Genomic DNA, 16,693 nt, shown 5'->3' with positions numbered 1-16,693 from the left:
AAAGAACACTATTGCTACGATAGGTAGACATCTGCAAACGCTATTTCCCTTGCAAGGAAGTGTCGCATTTACATTCATTTGAAGTGTAGACGAGGAACACATAACACATCGCAAATCATATAATATCTTACCATGAAGCATAGAAATGAGATGTGATATCGCGTTTTAAGAAGCATTAGAACTCTATTGCTACGATACCTAGACATCTGCAGACGCTATTTCCTTGCAAGGAAGTGTCGCATTTACATTCATTTGAAGTGTAGACGAGGAATACATGACACTTCGCAAATCATATTATATCTTACCATGAAACATAGAATGAGATGCGATATCGCGTTTTAAGAAGCATTAGAACTCTATTGCTACGATAGGTAGACATCTGCAGACGCTATTCCCTAGCAAGGAAGTGTCGCATTTACATTCATTTGAAGTGTAGACGAGGAATACATAAAACTGCGCCAATCATATTATATCTTACCATGATACATAGAAATGAGATGCGATATCGCGTTTTACGAAGCATTAGAACTCTATTGCTACGATAGGTAGACATCTGCAAACGCTATTTCCTAGCAAGGAAGTGTCCCATTTACATTCATTTGAAGTGTATACGTGGAATACATGACACTTCGCAAATCATATTATATCTTACCATGAAACATAGAAATGAGGTGCGATATCTCGTTTTAAGAAGCATTTGAACTCTATTGCTTCGATTCGTAGACATCTGCAAACACTATTTCCTTGCAAGGAAGTGTCGCATTTACATTCTTCTGAAGTGAATACGAGGTATACATATACTTTACAATGAATATTATATCTTAACATGCAACATAGTAATGAGATGCGATATCGCGTTTTAAGAAGCATTAGAACTCTATTGCTACGACAGGTAGACATCTGCAAACGCTATTTCCTTGCAAGGAAGTGTCGCATTCACATTCATTTGAAGTGTAGACAAGGAACACATAAACACTTCGCAAATCATATTATATCTTACCATGAAACATAGAAATGTGATGCGATATCGCGTTTTAAGTATCATAAGAACACTATTGCTACGATAGGTAGACATCTGCAAACGCTATTTTCGTTGCAAGGAGGTGTCGCATTTACATTCTTCTGAAGTGAATACGAGGTATACATAACACTTTACAATGAATATTATATCTTACCATGAAACATTGAAATGTGATGCGATATCGCGTTTTAAGAAGCATTAGAACTCTACCACTACGATACCTAGACATCTGCAGACGCTATTTCCTTGCAAGGAAGTGTCGCATTTACATTCATTTGAAGTGTAGACGAGGAATACATAACACTTCACAAATCATATTAGATCTTACCATGAAACAATAGAAATGAAATGCGATATCACGTTTTAAGAAGCATTAGAACACTATCGCTACGATACCTAGACATCTGCAGACGCTATTTCCTAGCAGGACGTGTCGCATTTTACTTCATTTGAAGTGTAGACGAGGAATACATAACACTTCGCAAATCATATTATATCTTACCATGAAACATAGAAATGAGATGCGATATCGCGTTTTAAGAAGCATTAGAAATCAATTGCGACGATACGTAGACATCTGCAAACGCTATTTTCTTTGCAAGGAAGTGTCGCATTTACATTCATTTGAAGTGTAGACGAGGAATACATAACACTTCGCAAATCATATTATATCTTACCATGAAACATAGAAATGAGATGCGATATCGCGTTTTAAGAAGCATTAGAACTCTATTGCTACGATGGGTAGACATCTGCAAACGCTATTTCCTTGTAAGGAAGTGTCGCATTTTACATTCCATTTGAAGTGTAAGACGAGGAATACAAAGCACTTCCAATCATATACATCTTACCATGAAACATAGAAATGAGATGCGATATCGCGTTTTAAGAAGCATTAGAGCTCTATTGCTTCGATACGTAGACACCTGCAAACGCTATTTCCTTGCAAGGAAGTGTCGCATTTACATTCATTTGAAGTGTAGACGAGGAATACATGACACTTCGCAAATCATATTATATCTTACCATGAAAAATAGAAATGAAATGCGATATCGCGTTTTAAGTATCATAAGAACACTATTGCTACGATAGGTAGACATCTGCAAACGCTATTTCCTTGCAAGAAGTGTCGCATTAACATTCTTCTGAAGTGAATACGAGGTATAATAACACTTTACAATGAATATTATATCTTACCATGAAACATAGAAATGAGATGCGATATCGCGTTTTAAGAAGCATTAGAGCTCTATCGCTACGATACCTAGACATCTGCAGACGCTACTTCCTTGCAAGGAAGTGTCGCATTTACATTCATTTGAAGTGTAGACGAGGACTACATAACACTTCGCAAATCATATTATATCTAACCATGAAAACATAGAAATGAGATGCGATATCGCGTTTTAAGGAGCATTTGAACTCTATTGCTACGATACCTAGACATCTGCAGACGCTATTTCCTAGCAAGGAAGTGTAGCATTTACATTCATTTGAAGTGCAGACGAGGAATACATAACACTTCACAAATCATATTATATCCTACCACGAAACATAGAAATGAGATGCGATATCGCGTTTTAAGAAGCATTAGAACACTATCGCTACGATACCTAGATATATGCAGACGCTATTTCCTAGCAAGAAGTGTCGCATTTACATTCATTTGAAGTGTAGACGAGGAATACATAACACTTCGCCAAATCATATTATACCTTACCATGAAACATAGGAATGAGATGCGATATCGCGTTTTAAGAAGCATTAGAGCTCTATTGCTACGACAGGTAGACATCTGCAAACGCTATTTCCTTGCAAGGATGTGTCGCATTCACATTCATTTGAAGTGTAGACAAGGAACACATAACACTTCGCAAATCATATTATATCTTACCATGAAAAATAGAAATGAGATGCGATATCGCGTTTTAAGTATCATAAGAACACTATTGCTACGATAGGTAGACATCTGCAAACGCTATTTCCTTGCAAGGAAGTGTCGCACTTACATTCTTCTGAAGTGAATACGAGGTATACATAACACTTTACAATGAAAATTATATCTACCATGAAACATAGAAATGAGATGCGATATCGCGTTTAAGAAGCATTAGAGCTCTATCTCTACGATACCTAGACATCTGCAGACGCTACTTCCTTGCAGGATGTGGCGCATTTACATTCATTTGAAGTGTAGACGAGGACTACATAACACTTCGCAAATCATTTTATATCTTACCATGAAACATAGAAATGAGATGCGATATCGCGTTTTAAGAATCATAAGAACACTATTGCTACGATAGGTAGACATCTGCAAACGCTATTTCCTTGCAAGGAAGTGTCGCATTTACATTCATTTGAAGTGTAGACGAGGAACACATAACACATCGCAAATCATATAATATCTTACCATGAAGCATAGAAATGAGATGTGATATCGCGTTTTAAGAAGCATTAGAACCTCTATTGCTACGATACCTAGACATCTGCAGACGCTATTTCTTGCAAGGAAGTGTCGCATTTACATTCATTTGAAGTGTAGACGAGGAATACATGACACTTCGCAAATCATATTATATCTTACCATGAAACATAGAAATGAGATGCGATATCGCGTTTTAAGAAGCATTAGAACTCTATTGCTACGATAGGTAGACATCTGCAGACGCTATTTCCTAGCAAGGAAGTGTAGCATTTACATTCATTTGAAGTGTAGACGAGGAATACATGACACTGTCGCAAATCATATTATATCTTACCATGAAAGATAGAAATGACATGCGATATCGCGTTTTAAGAAGCTTTAGAAATCTATTGCTAGGATACGTAGACATCTGCAAACGCTATTTCCTTGCAAGGAAATGTCGCATCTACATTCATTTGATGTGTAGACGAGGAATACATAACACTTCGCAAATCATATAATATCTTACCATGAAACATAGAAATGAGATGCGATATCGCGTTTTAAGAAGCATTAGAACTCTATTGCTACGATACCTAGACATCTGCAGACGCTATTCCCTAGCAAGGAAGTGTCGCATTTACATTCATTTGAAGTGTAGACGAGGAATACATAAAACTGCGCCAACCATATTATATCTTACCATGATACATAGATATGAGATGCTATATCTCGTTTTAAGAAGCATTTGAACTCTATTGCTACGATACCTAGACATCTGCAGACGCTATTTCCTAGCAAGGAAGTGTCGCATTTACATTCATTTGAAGTGTAGACGAGGAATACATGACACTTCGCAAATCATATTATATCTTAACATGCAACATAGTAATGAGATGCGATATCGCGTTTTAAGAAGCATTAGAACTCTATTGCTACGATACGTAGACTCTGCAAACGCTATTTCCTTGCAAGGAAGTGTCGCATTTACATTCATTTGAAGTGTAGACGAGGAATACATAACACTTCGCAAATCATATTGTATCTTACCATGAAACATAGAAATGAGATGCCATATCGCGTTTTAAGGAGCAATAGAACTCTATTGCTACGATACCTAGACAACTGCAGACGCTATTTCCTAGCATGGAAGTGTCGCATTTACATTCATTTGAAGTGTAGACGAGGAATACATGACACTTCGCAAATCATATTATATCTTACCATGAAACATAGAAAATGACATGCGATATCGCGTTTTTAAGAAGCATTAGAAATCTATTACTACGATACGTAGACATCTGCAACGCTATTTCCTTGCAAGGAAGTGTCGCATCTACATTCCTTTGAAGTGTAGACGAGGAATACATAACACTTCGCAATGTATATTATATCTTATCATGAAACATAGAAATGAGGTGCGATATTTCGTTTTAAGAAGCATTTGAACCCTATTGCTTCGATTCGTAGACATCTGCAAATACTATTTTCTTGCAAGGAAGTGTCGCATTTACATTCATTTGATGTGTAGACGAGCAATACATAACACTTCGCAAATCATATAATATCTTACCATGAAACATAGAAATGAGATGCGATATCGCGTTTAAAGAAGCATTAGAACTCTATTGCTACGATACGTAGACATCTGCAAACGCTATTTCCTAGCAAGGAAGTGTCGCATTTACGTCCATTTCAATCGTAGACGAGGAATGCATAACACTTCGCAATGAATATTATTTCTTATCATGAAACATACATATGAGATGCAATATCTCGTTTTAAGAAGCATTTGAACTCTATTGCTTCGATACGTAGACATCTGCAAACGCTATTTCCTAGCAAGGAAGTGTTGCATTTACGTCCATTTCAATCGTAGACGTGGAATGCATAACACTTCGCAATGAATATTATATCTTATCATGAAACATAGATATGAGATGCAATATCTCGTTTTAAGAAGCATTTGAACTCTATTGCTTCGATACGTAGATATCTGCAAACGCTATTTCCTTGCAAGGAAGTGTCGCATTTACATTCTTCTGAAGTGAATACGAGGTATACATAACACCTTACAATGAATATTATATCTTACCATGAAACATAGAAATGAGATGCGATATCGCGTTTTAAGAAGCATTAGAACTCTATCGCTACGGTACCTAGACATCTGCAGACGCTATTTCCTTGCAAGGCAGTGTCGCATTTACATTCATTTGAAGTGTAGACGAGTAATACATAACACTTCTCAAATCATATTATATCTTACCATGAAACATAGAAAGCACATGCGATATCGCGTTTTAAGAAGAATTAGAAATCTATTGCTACGATACGTAGACATCTGCAAACGCTATTTCCTTGCAAGGAAGTGTCGCATCTACATTCATTTGATGTGTAGACGAGGAATACATAACACTTCGCAAATCATATTATATCTTACCATGAAACATAGAAGTGAGATGCGATGTCGCGTTTTAAGAAGCATTAGAACTCTATTGCTACGATACATAGACATCTGAAGACGCTATTCCCTAGCAAGGCAGTGTCGCATTTACATTCATTTGAAGTGTAGACGTGGAATACATGACACTTCGCAAATCATATTATATCTTACCATGAAACATAGAAATGAGGTGCGATATCTCGTTTTAAGAAGCATTTGAACTCTATTGCCTCGATACGTAGTCATCTGCAAACGCTATTTCCTTGCAAGGAAGTGTCGCATTTACATTCTTCTGAAGTGAATACGAGGTATACATAACACTTTACAATGAATATTATATCTTATCATGCAACACAGTAATGTGATGCGATATCGCGTTTTAAGAAGCATTAGAACTCTATTGCTACGACAGGTAGACATCTGCAAACGCTATTTCCTTGCAAGGAAGTGTCGCATTCACATTCATTTGAAGTGTAGACAAGGAACACATAACACTTCGCAAATCATATTATATCTTACCATGAAACATAGAAATGTGATGCGATATCGCGTTTTAAGTATCATAAGAACACTATTGCTACGATAGGTAGACATCTGCAAACGCTATTTCCTTGCAAGGAGGTGTCGCATTTACATTCTTCTGAAGTGAATACGAGGTATACATAACACTTTACAATGAATATTATATCTTACCATGAAACATAGAAATGTGATGCGATATCGCGTTTTAAGAAGCATTAGAACTCTATCACTACGATACCTAGACATCTGCAGACGCTATTTCCTTGCAAGGAAGTGTCGCATTTACATTCATTTGAAGTGTAGACGAGGAATACATAACACTTCACAAATCATATTAGATCTTACCATGAAACATAGAAATGAAATGCGATATCACGTTTTAAGAAGCATTAGAACACTATCGCTACGATACTTAGACATCTGCAGACGCTATTTCCTAACAAGGACGTGTCGCATTTACATTCATTTGAAGTGTAGACGAGGAATACATAACACTTCGCAAATCATATTATATCTTACCATGAAGCATAGATATGACATGCGATATCGCGTTTTAAGAAGCATTAGAAATCTATTGCTACGATACGTAGACATCTGCAAACGCTATTTCCTTGCAAGGAAGTGTCGCATTTACATTCATTTGAAGTGTAGACGAGGAACACATAACACATCGCAAATCATATAATATCTTACCATGAAACATAGAAATGAGATGCGATATCGCGTTTTAAGAAGCATTAGAACTCTATTGCTACGATACCTAGACATCTGCAGACGCTATTTCCTAGAAAGGAAGTGTCGCATTACATTCATTTGAAGTGTAGACGAGGAATACATGACACTTCGCAAATCTTATTATATCTTACCATGAAACATAGAAATGAGATGCGATATCGCGTTTTGAGAAGCATTAGGACACTATTCCTACGATACCTAGACATCTGCAGACGCTATTTCCTAGCAAGGAAGTGTCGCATTTACATTCATTTGAATTGTAGACGAGGAATACATGACACTTCGCAAATCATGTTATATCTTACCATGAAACATAGAAATGAGATGCGATATCACGTTTTAAGAAGCATTAGAACTCTATCCCTACGATACGTAGACATCTGCAAACGCTATTTCCTAGCAAGGAAGTGTCGCATTTACATTCATTTGAATTGTAGACGAGGAATACATGACACTTCGCAAATCATATTATATCTTACCATGAAACATAGAAATGAGATGCGATATCGCGTTTTAAGAAGCATTAGAACTCTATTGCTACAATACGTAGACATCTGCAAACGCTATTTCCTTGTAAGGAAGTGTCGCATTTACATTCATTTGAAGTGTATACGAGGAATACATAACACTTCGCAAATCATATTGTATCTTACCATGAAACATAGAAATGAGATGCCATATCGCGTTTTAAGAAGCAATAGAACTCTATTGCTACGATAGCTAGATATCTGCAGACGCTATTTCCTAGAAAGGAAGTGTCGCATTTACATTCATTTGAAGTGTAGACGAGGAATGTATGACACTTCGCAAATCATATTATATCTTACCATGAAACATAGAAATGAGATGCGATATCGCGTTTCAAGAAGCATTAGAACACTATTGCTAGGATACCTAGACATCTGCAGACGCTATTTCCTAGCAAGGAAGTGTAGCATTTACATTCATTTGAAGTGTAGACGAGGAATACATGACACTTCGCAAATCATATTAGATCTTACCATGAAGCATAGATATGACATGCGATATCGCGTTTTAAGAAGCATTAGAAATCTATTGCTACGATACGTAGACATCTGCAAACGCTATTTCCTTGCAAGGAAGTGTCGCATTTACATTCATTTGAAGTGTAGACGAAGAATACATAAAACTGCGCCAATCATATTATATCTTACCATGATACATAGAAATGATATGCGATATCGCGTTTTAAGAAGCATTAGAACTCTATTGCTACGATAGGTAGACATCTGCAAACGCTATTTCTTTGCAAGGAAGTGTCGCATTTACATTCATTTGAAGTGTAGACGAGGACTACGTAACACTTCGCAAATCATATTATATCTTACCATGAAACATAGAAATGAGATGCCATATCGCGTTTTAAGAAGCATTAGAAAGCTATTTCTACGATACGTAGACATCTGCGAACGCTATTTCCTAGCAAGGAAGTGTCGCATTTACATTCATTTGAAGTGTAGACGAGGAATACATGACACTTCGCAAATCATATTATATCTTACCATGAAACATAGAAATGAAATGCGATATCGCGTTTTAAGAAGCATTAGAAATCTATTGCTTCGATACGTAGACATCTGCAAACGCTATTTCCTTGCAAGGAAGTGTCGCATTTACATTCATTTGAAGTGTAGACGAGGAATGCATAACACTTCGCAATGAATATTATATCTTACCATGAAACACAGAAATGAGATGCGATATCACGTTTTAAGAAGCATTAGAACTCCATCCCTACGATACGTAGACATCTGCAAACGCTATTTCCTAGCAAGGAAGTGCCGCATTTACATTCATTTGTATCGTAGAGAAGGAATGCATAACACTTCGCAATGAATATTATATCTTATCATGAAACATAGAAATGAGGTGCGATATCTCGTTTTAAGAAGCATTTGAACTATATTGCTTCGATTCGTAGACATCTGCAAACACTATTTCCTTGCAAGGAAGTGTCGCATTTACATTCCCCTGAAGTGAATACGAGGTATACATAACACTTAACAATGAATATTATATCTTATCGTGCAACATAGTTATGAGATGCGATATCGCGTTTTAAGAAGCATTAGAACTCTATTGCTACGATACGTAGACATCTGCAAACGCTATTTCCTAGCAAGGAAGTGTCGCATTTACATTCATTTGATGTGTAGGCGAGGAATACATAACACTTCGCAATGAATATTACATCTTATCATGAAACATAGAAATAAGATACGATATCACGTTTTAAGAAGCATTAGAACTCTATCCCTACGATACCTAGACATCTGCAGACGCTATTTCCTAGCGAGGAAGTGTCGCATTCACATTCATTTGAAGTGTAGACGAGGAATACATAACACTTCGCAAATCATATTATATCTTACCATGAAACATAGAAATGAAATGCGATATCGCGTTTTAAGAAGCATTAGAAATCTATTGCTTCGATACGTAGACATCTGCAAACGCTATTTCCTTACAAGGAAGTGTCGCATCTACATTCATTTGAAGTGTAGACGTGGAATACATAACACTTCGCAAATCATATAATATCTTACCATGAAACATAGAAATGAGATGCGATATCGCGTTTTAAGAAGCATTAGAACTCCATTGCTACGATAGCTAGATATCTGCAGACGCTATTTCCTAGCAAGGAAGTGTCGCATTTACATTCATTTGAAGTGTAGACGAGGAATACATGACACTTCGCAAATCATATTATATCTTACAATGAAACATAGAAATGAGATGCGATATCGCGTTTTAAAAAGCATTAGAACACAATTGCTACGATACCTAGACATCTGCAGACGCTATTTCCTAGCGAGGAAGTGTCGCATTCACATTCATTTGAAGTGTAGACGAGGAATACATGACACTTCGCAAATCATATTATATCTTACCATGAAGCATAGATATGACATGCGATATCGCGTTTTAAGAAGCATTAGAAATCTATTGCTACGATACGTAGACATCTGCAAACGCTATTTCCTTGCAAGGAAGTGTCGCATTTACATTCATTTGAAGTGTAGACGAAGAATACATAAAACTGCGCCAATCATATTATATCTTACCATGATACATAGAAATGATATGCGATATCGCGTTTTAAGAAGCATTAGAACTCTATTGCTACGATAGGTAGACATCTGCAAACGCTATTTCTTTGCAAGGAAGTGTCGCATTTACATTCATTTGAAGTGTAGACGAGGACTACGTAACACTTCGCAAATCATATTATATCTTACCATGAAACATAGAAATGAGATGCCATATCGCGTTTTAAGAAGCATTAGAAAGCTATTTCTACGATACGTAGACATCTGCGAACGCTATTTCCTAGCAAGGAAGTGTCGCATTTACATTCATTTGAAGTGTAGACGAGGAATACATGACACTTCGCAAATCATATTATATCTTACCATGAAACATAGAAATGAAATGCGATATCGCGTTTTAAGAAGCATTAGAAATCTATTGCTTCGATACGTAGACATCTGCAAACGCTATTTCCTTGCAAGGAAGTGTCGCATTTACATTCATTTGAAGTGTAGACGAGGAATGCATAACACTTCGCAATGAATATTATATCTTACCATGAAACACAGAAATGAGATGCGATATCACGTTTTAAGAAGCATTAGAACTCCATCCCTACGATACGTAGACATCTGCAAACGCTATTTCCTAGCAAGGAAGTGTCGCATTTACATTCATTTGTATCGTAGAGAAGGAATGCATAACACTTCGCAATGAATATTATATCTTATCATGAAACATAGAAATGAGGTGCGATATCTCGTTTTAAGAAGCATTTGAACTATATTGCTTCGATTCGTAGACATCTGCAAACACTATTTCCTTGCAAGGAAGTGTCGCATTTACATTCCCCTGAAGTGAATACGAGGTATACATAACACTTAACAATGAATATTATATCTTATCGTGCAACATAGTTATGAGATGCGATATCGCGTTTTAAGAAGCATTAGAACTCTATTGCTACGATACGTAGACATCTGCAAACGCTATTTCCTAGCAAGGAAGTGTCGCATTTACATTCATTTGATGTGTAGGCGAGGAATACATAACACTTCGCAATGAATATTACATCTTATCATGAAACATAGAAATAAGATACGATATCACGTTTTAAGAAGCATTAGAACTCTATCCCTACGATACCTAGACATCTGCAGACGCTATTTCCTAGCGAGGAAGTGTCGTATTCACATTCATTTGAAGTGTAGACGAGGAATACATAACACTTCGCAAATCATATTATATCTTACCATGAAACATAGAAATGAAATGCGATATCGCGTTTCAAGAAGCATTAGAACACTATTGCTAGGATACCTAGACATCTGCAGACGCTATTTCCTAGCAAGGAAGTGTAGCATTTACATTCATTTGAAGTGTAGACGAGGAATACATGACACTTCGCAAATCATATTATATCTTACCATGAAACATAGAAATGAGATGCGATATCGCGTTTTAAGAAGCATTAGAACTCCATTGCTACGATAGCTAGATATCTGCAGACGCTATTTCCTAGAAAGGAAGTGTCGCATTTACATTCATTTGAAGTGTAGACGAGGAATGTATGACACTTCGCAAATCATATTATATCTTACCATGAAACATAGAAATGAGATGCGATATCGCGTTTCAAGAAGCATTAGAACACTATTGCTAGGATACCTAGACATCTGCAGACGCTATTTCCTAGCAAGGAAGTGTAGCATTTACATTCATTTGATGTGTAGGCGAGGAATACATAACACTTCGCAATGAATATTACATCTTATCATGAAACATAGAAATAAGATACGATATCACGTTTTAAGAAGCATTAGAACTCTATCCCTACGATACGTAGACATCCGCAAACGCTATTTCCTAGCAAGGAAGTGTCGCATTTACATTCATTTGAAGTGTAGACGAGGAATACATAACACTTCGCAAATCATATTATATCTTACCATGAAACATAGAAATGAAATGCGATATCGCGTTTTAAGAAGCATTAGAAATCTATTGCTTCGATACGTAGACATCTGCAAACGCTATTTCCTTGCAAGGAAGTGTCGCATTTACATTCATTTGAAGTGTAGACGAGGAATGCATAACACTTCGCAATGAATATTATATCTTACCATGAAACACAGAAATGAGATGCGATATCACGTTTTAAGAAGCATTAGAACTCCATCCCTACGATACGTAGACATCTGCAAACGCTATTTCCTAGCAAGGAAGTGTCGCATTTACATTCATTTGTATCGTAGAGAAGGAATGCATAACACTTCGCAATGAATATTATATCTTATCATGAAACATAGAAATGAGGTGCGATATCTCGTTTTAAGAAGCATTTGAACTATATTGCTTCGATTCGTAGACATCTGCAAACACTATTTCCTTGCAAGGAAGTGTCGCATTTACATTCCTCTGAAGTGAATACGAGGTATACATAACACTTAACAATGAATATTATATCTTATCGTGCAACATAGTTATGAGATGCGATATCGCGTTTTAAGAAGCATTAGAACTCTATTGCTACGATACGTAGACATCTGCAAACGCTATTTCCTAGCAAGGAAGTGTCGCACTTACGTCTAATTCAATCGTAGACGAGGAATGCATAACACTTCGCAATGAAAATTATATCTAATCATGAAAAATAGATATGAGATGCAATATCTCGTTTTAAGAAGCAATTGAACTCTATTGCTTCGATACGTAGACATCTGCAAACGCTATTTCCTTGGAAGGAAGTGTCGCATTTACATTCATTTGAAGTGTAGACGAGGAATACATGACACTTCGCAAATCATATTATATCTTACCATGAAACATAGAAATGAGATGCGATATCGCGTTTTAGGAAGCATTAGAACACTATTGCTACGATAGGTAGACATCTGCAAACGCTATCTCCTTGCAAGTAAGTGTCGCACTTACATTCATTTGAAGTGTAGACGAGGAATACATAACACTTCGCAAATCATATTATATCCTACCATGAAACATAGAAATTAGATGCGATATCGCGTTTTAAGAAGCATTAGAACTCTATTGCTACGATACCTAGACATCTGCAAACGCTATTTCCTAGCAAGGAAGTGTCGCATTTACATTCATTTGTATCGTAGAGAAGGAATGCATAACACTTCGCAATGAATATTATATCTTATCATGAAACATAGAAATGAGGTGCGATATCTCGTTTTAAGAAGCATTTGAACTATATTGCTTCGATTCGTAGACATCTGCAAACACTATTTCCTTGCAAGGAAGTGTCGCATTTACATTCCTCTGAAGTGAATACGAGGTATACATAACACTTAACAATGAATATTATATCTTATCGTGCAACATAGTTATGAGATGCGATATCGCGTTTTAAGAAGCATTAGAACTCTATTGCTACGATACGTAGACATCTGCAAACGCTATTTCCTAGCAAGGAAGTGTCGCATTTACATTCGTTTGAAGTGTAGGCGAGGAATACATAACACTTCGCAATGAATATTGTCACGTCCGGCGAAAGAATTTTTCGTTTATCCGGAGGCTTCACGACACGAGCCTATTTATACGGTTTTCGGTCCGCGGGAACGCGTTACGACCGGGTCCGATATTTTTGGCTTACGCGACGCGGGAAAAACACTCGCGATATGATGGAAAAGCCTTACCTTTCGCTGGCTTCAGTCTCGATACGCAGGTAGAATGTGCGTCGGGGGTCGTTGGTAGGTATCGATGCAGCGATCGGTCGGTTGATGTTGACGGTGACTTCGATTAACTTCCAGCAAAACGGGAAACAGCGGTCTGGATGCAGAGTAGATTCAGCGGAGACTGTGGATATTGCAGAGACGTTGGCTGCAGAGGCAGGCGAATCGGCGTTGATCGGCGTTTCGGAAAACTGTGACTGAACCGGAACGATGACGACAGGTTGCTGCGGTACGAGGACTCGGGGTGTATCTCCCAGGTATTCACGAACAAGTGAACGTATAAAATTCTTACGACCCGCGCGTCGTGTTCTTCGCGAACCGGATCCACGTTTCATTCACCCAGTTTTTCTGTGTTTTCAGGCAATGTTCAGAAGGATAAGCGGCGGTCCGCTCTATCGCAACGTCGCAAAGCTGAGTTCTATACTCCTTCAAGGTGAACAAACGCAACCCAGTTGTTGGAAGGAACACGTCGTAGAATTCGTAGTTTAAGAATAATGTTTTAACGTAAGAACTAGTATATTATGTTTAGATTTAGTAATTATTGGAATAGGAACTAGTAGAACTGGTAAAAGAACTTGTAGATGGGATTTAGTAACTAAAGTAAAATATATTCTAAGTTAAAGTGTACAAAAGTGAAATTATTCTAAGTTAGAACTAGTAAAATGGAAATAGCAACGCGTAGCCTAGACCCCACATTGAGGCGGCTTGAGATGGAAGATCGATGTTAACTCTAGAAGCCCGAGGACCCGAATGTGTCTCTCGAGGCGCGTCTGGGACCTCCTCGGTTCGCGAGGCGCTACGGTCGCAGGCGCTCGTGGTAGGGAGCGCGCGGTCCAGCGAGTGGGGACTCGCGGCTCGTGGTGGGGCTAGCGGCTCGTGCCAATAGCCTGGGCGCATCTAGCGTCTAATCTTAAGAATAAGGACTTAGAATTACATGTGTGTTGTGGTGTGTTACAATTCGTGTCGAGTACTTATATCTATGAGTATTATAGGCTTATTCTAAAAATAGTACGTAGGTTCAGGCAACGTAGATTCCCTGAACTGGAAAAGTCCCCATTGCGGCGACGGACTGCGGCTTCTTCCCTCTGTTGGGCGGAATTCCTGATGAGAGGGCGATAGGGTTGCTCGTAGGTGCGAGCGAGACAGCGGTCCTTGCAGGTACGACTGAGTGCGTGCGGTCGTGCGCGCGCGAACTCTGCTGGTTGCCGATACTTCAGGCGAGTATTGCAGGTTGCCTGTGTCCAGGGGTCGATGCTGGAGGTTACGAGGATGCTGACGTATGTAATGGGTGGCAGGCGCTACGCCTGACGTCACACCTCCCCCCATTGAAAAAGAATTTCGGCGATGCCGAAATCTCTGGACTGAGGATGTGCGGGTTGTCAATTGCGGGTGGATTATTTCTTTTCCCTGGCACTTATCCTTTTCTCGGCTTTGTAGATGTAGTGGGTGCAACATATGCTGCGGATGCTGCGGATGCGATGGATTCTGGTGGCGTTGTGTTTGCTGCGGATGCTGTGCGTTCTGCGGGCTCTGCCTGTGTTGCGGATGCTGTAGATGCTGCTGACTCTGCGTGTTCAGCGGACGCTGCGGATGCTGTGGATTCTGCGGTGATGTTGTGCTGGCCATGTCTTGTGTTGCTACACTAGTGGTCCTTGTCACACTTTCCACTATGTTTTTGGGGTTTTCTATTACACTTTGTTCATCGTGGTTTTCAGTTTTTGAATTGGGGGTGCACTGAACACTGGCACTAGATTTATCATTCTTGCATACATTCGCTCTTACATTAGATGCTTGCAATCGTTTACATAATTTTAATTTGTTTGTATGTACAACCTTATGCCTACCCTTAACATTAATTTTCGCATTATGATTATCCAGAATTTCCAATATTTTATATGGTCCGGTGTATTGTGATTGAAATTTGTGTTGCAATGGTTCGCGGAGTAGGTACACCCATTGACCTACTTGGAATTTCTGGACATTGAGTTTCCTATCATAATAATGTTTAGAACGGACTTTCGGTCCATCTAAATTCTGTTTCGCGAGTTCTTGCGAAGTTCGGATTCTGTCGCTAAGTTCATCCAGATATTTAGCGTAAGATTCATTTTCGGAAGTGTCATGAAATGGAATTGATGAAGGGGGCCTGGCGACTTTACCGTATACGAGCTCGTACGGTGTATAACGCGTACCCTCGTGCGTGCTCGTATTATATGAGAACATTGCGAAAGGGAGCCACTTCTCCCAGTTGTTACGATTGCCAATAAAATGTTTTAAATATTCCGCGAGTACATGGTGCGACCTTTCTACGGAACCATTAGTTTGTGGATGAAAAGCTGTGGTTTTGAATTGTTGAATTTTGAAACGTTTTGCTATTGTTTTCATAAGTGAATTGATAAAATTAGATCCTTGATCTGTAAGAATACCTTTGGGACATCCAAATTGGCAGATGAAATGCGTAATGAAGGCGTCGGCGATGTCTACTGCTGTAGTGCGTTTTAAGGGAACGGCTAAGGAATACTTGGTTAATAGGCATTGAATGGTTAGGATGTTAGTGAATCCGTCTGGTGTCGGTGGTAAAGGACCCATGACGTCCATAGAAATTTTTTCAAAGGCGGTGCCCGGAGTGTCTGTGAGTGTAAGTGGTTGACGCGTCTTAACCCGTGTTAGCTTTTGTTTCTGGCATTGGTCACAGTTATCGATATATGTTTGTATTTCTGATTTCATATTTGGCCAAAAGTGTCTCTCGCGGATTCTTGAATACGTTTTATTGATGCCTTTGTGACCTCCGAGTGGTGTGTCATGGTTTT

The sequence above is a fragment of the Xylocopa sonorina genome, unplaced genomic scaffold, assembly GCF_050948175.1.
Source record: "Xylocopa sonorina isolate GNS202 unplaced genomic scaffold, iyXylSono1_principal scaffold0027, whole genome shotgun sequence".
Taxonomy (NCBI): Eukaryota; Metazoa; Arthropoda; class Insecta; order Hymenoptera; family Apidae; genus Xylocopa; species Xylocopa sonorina.
This window is presented reverse-complemented; position numbering follows the sequence as displayed.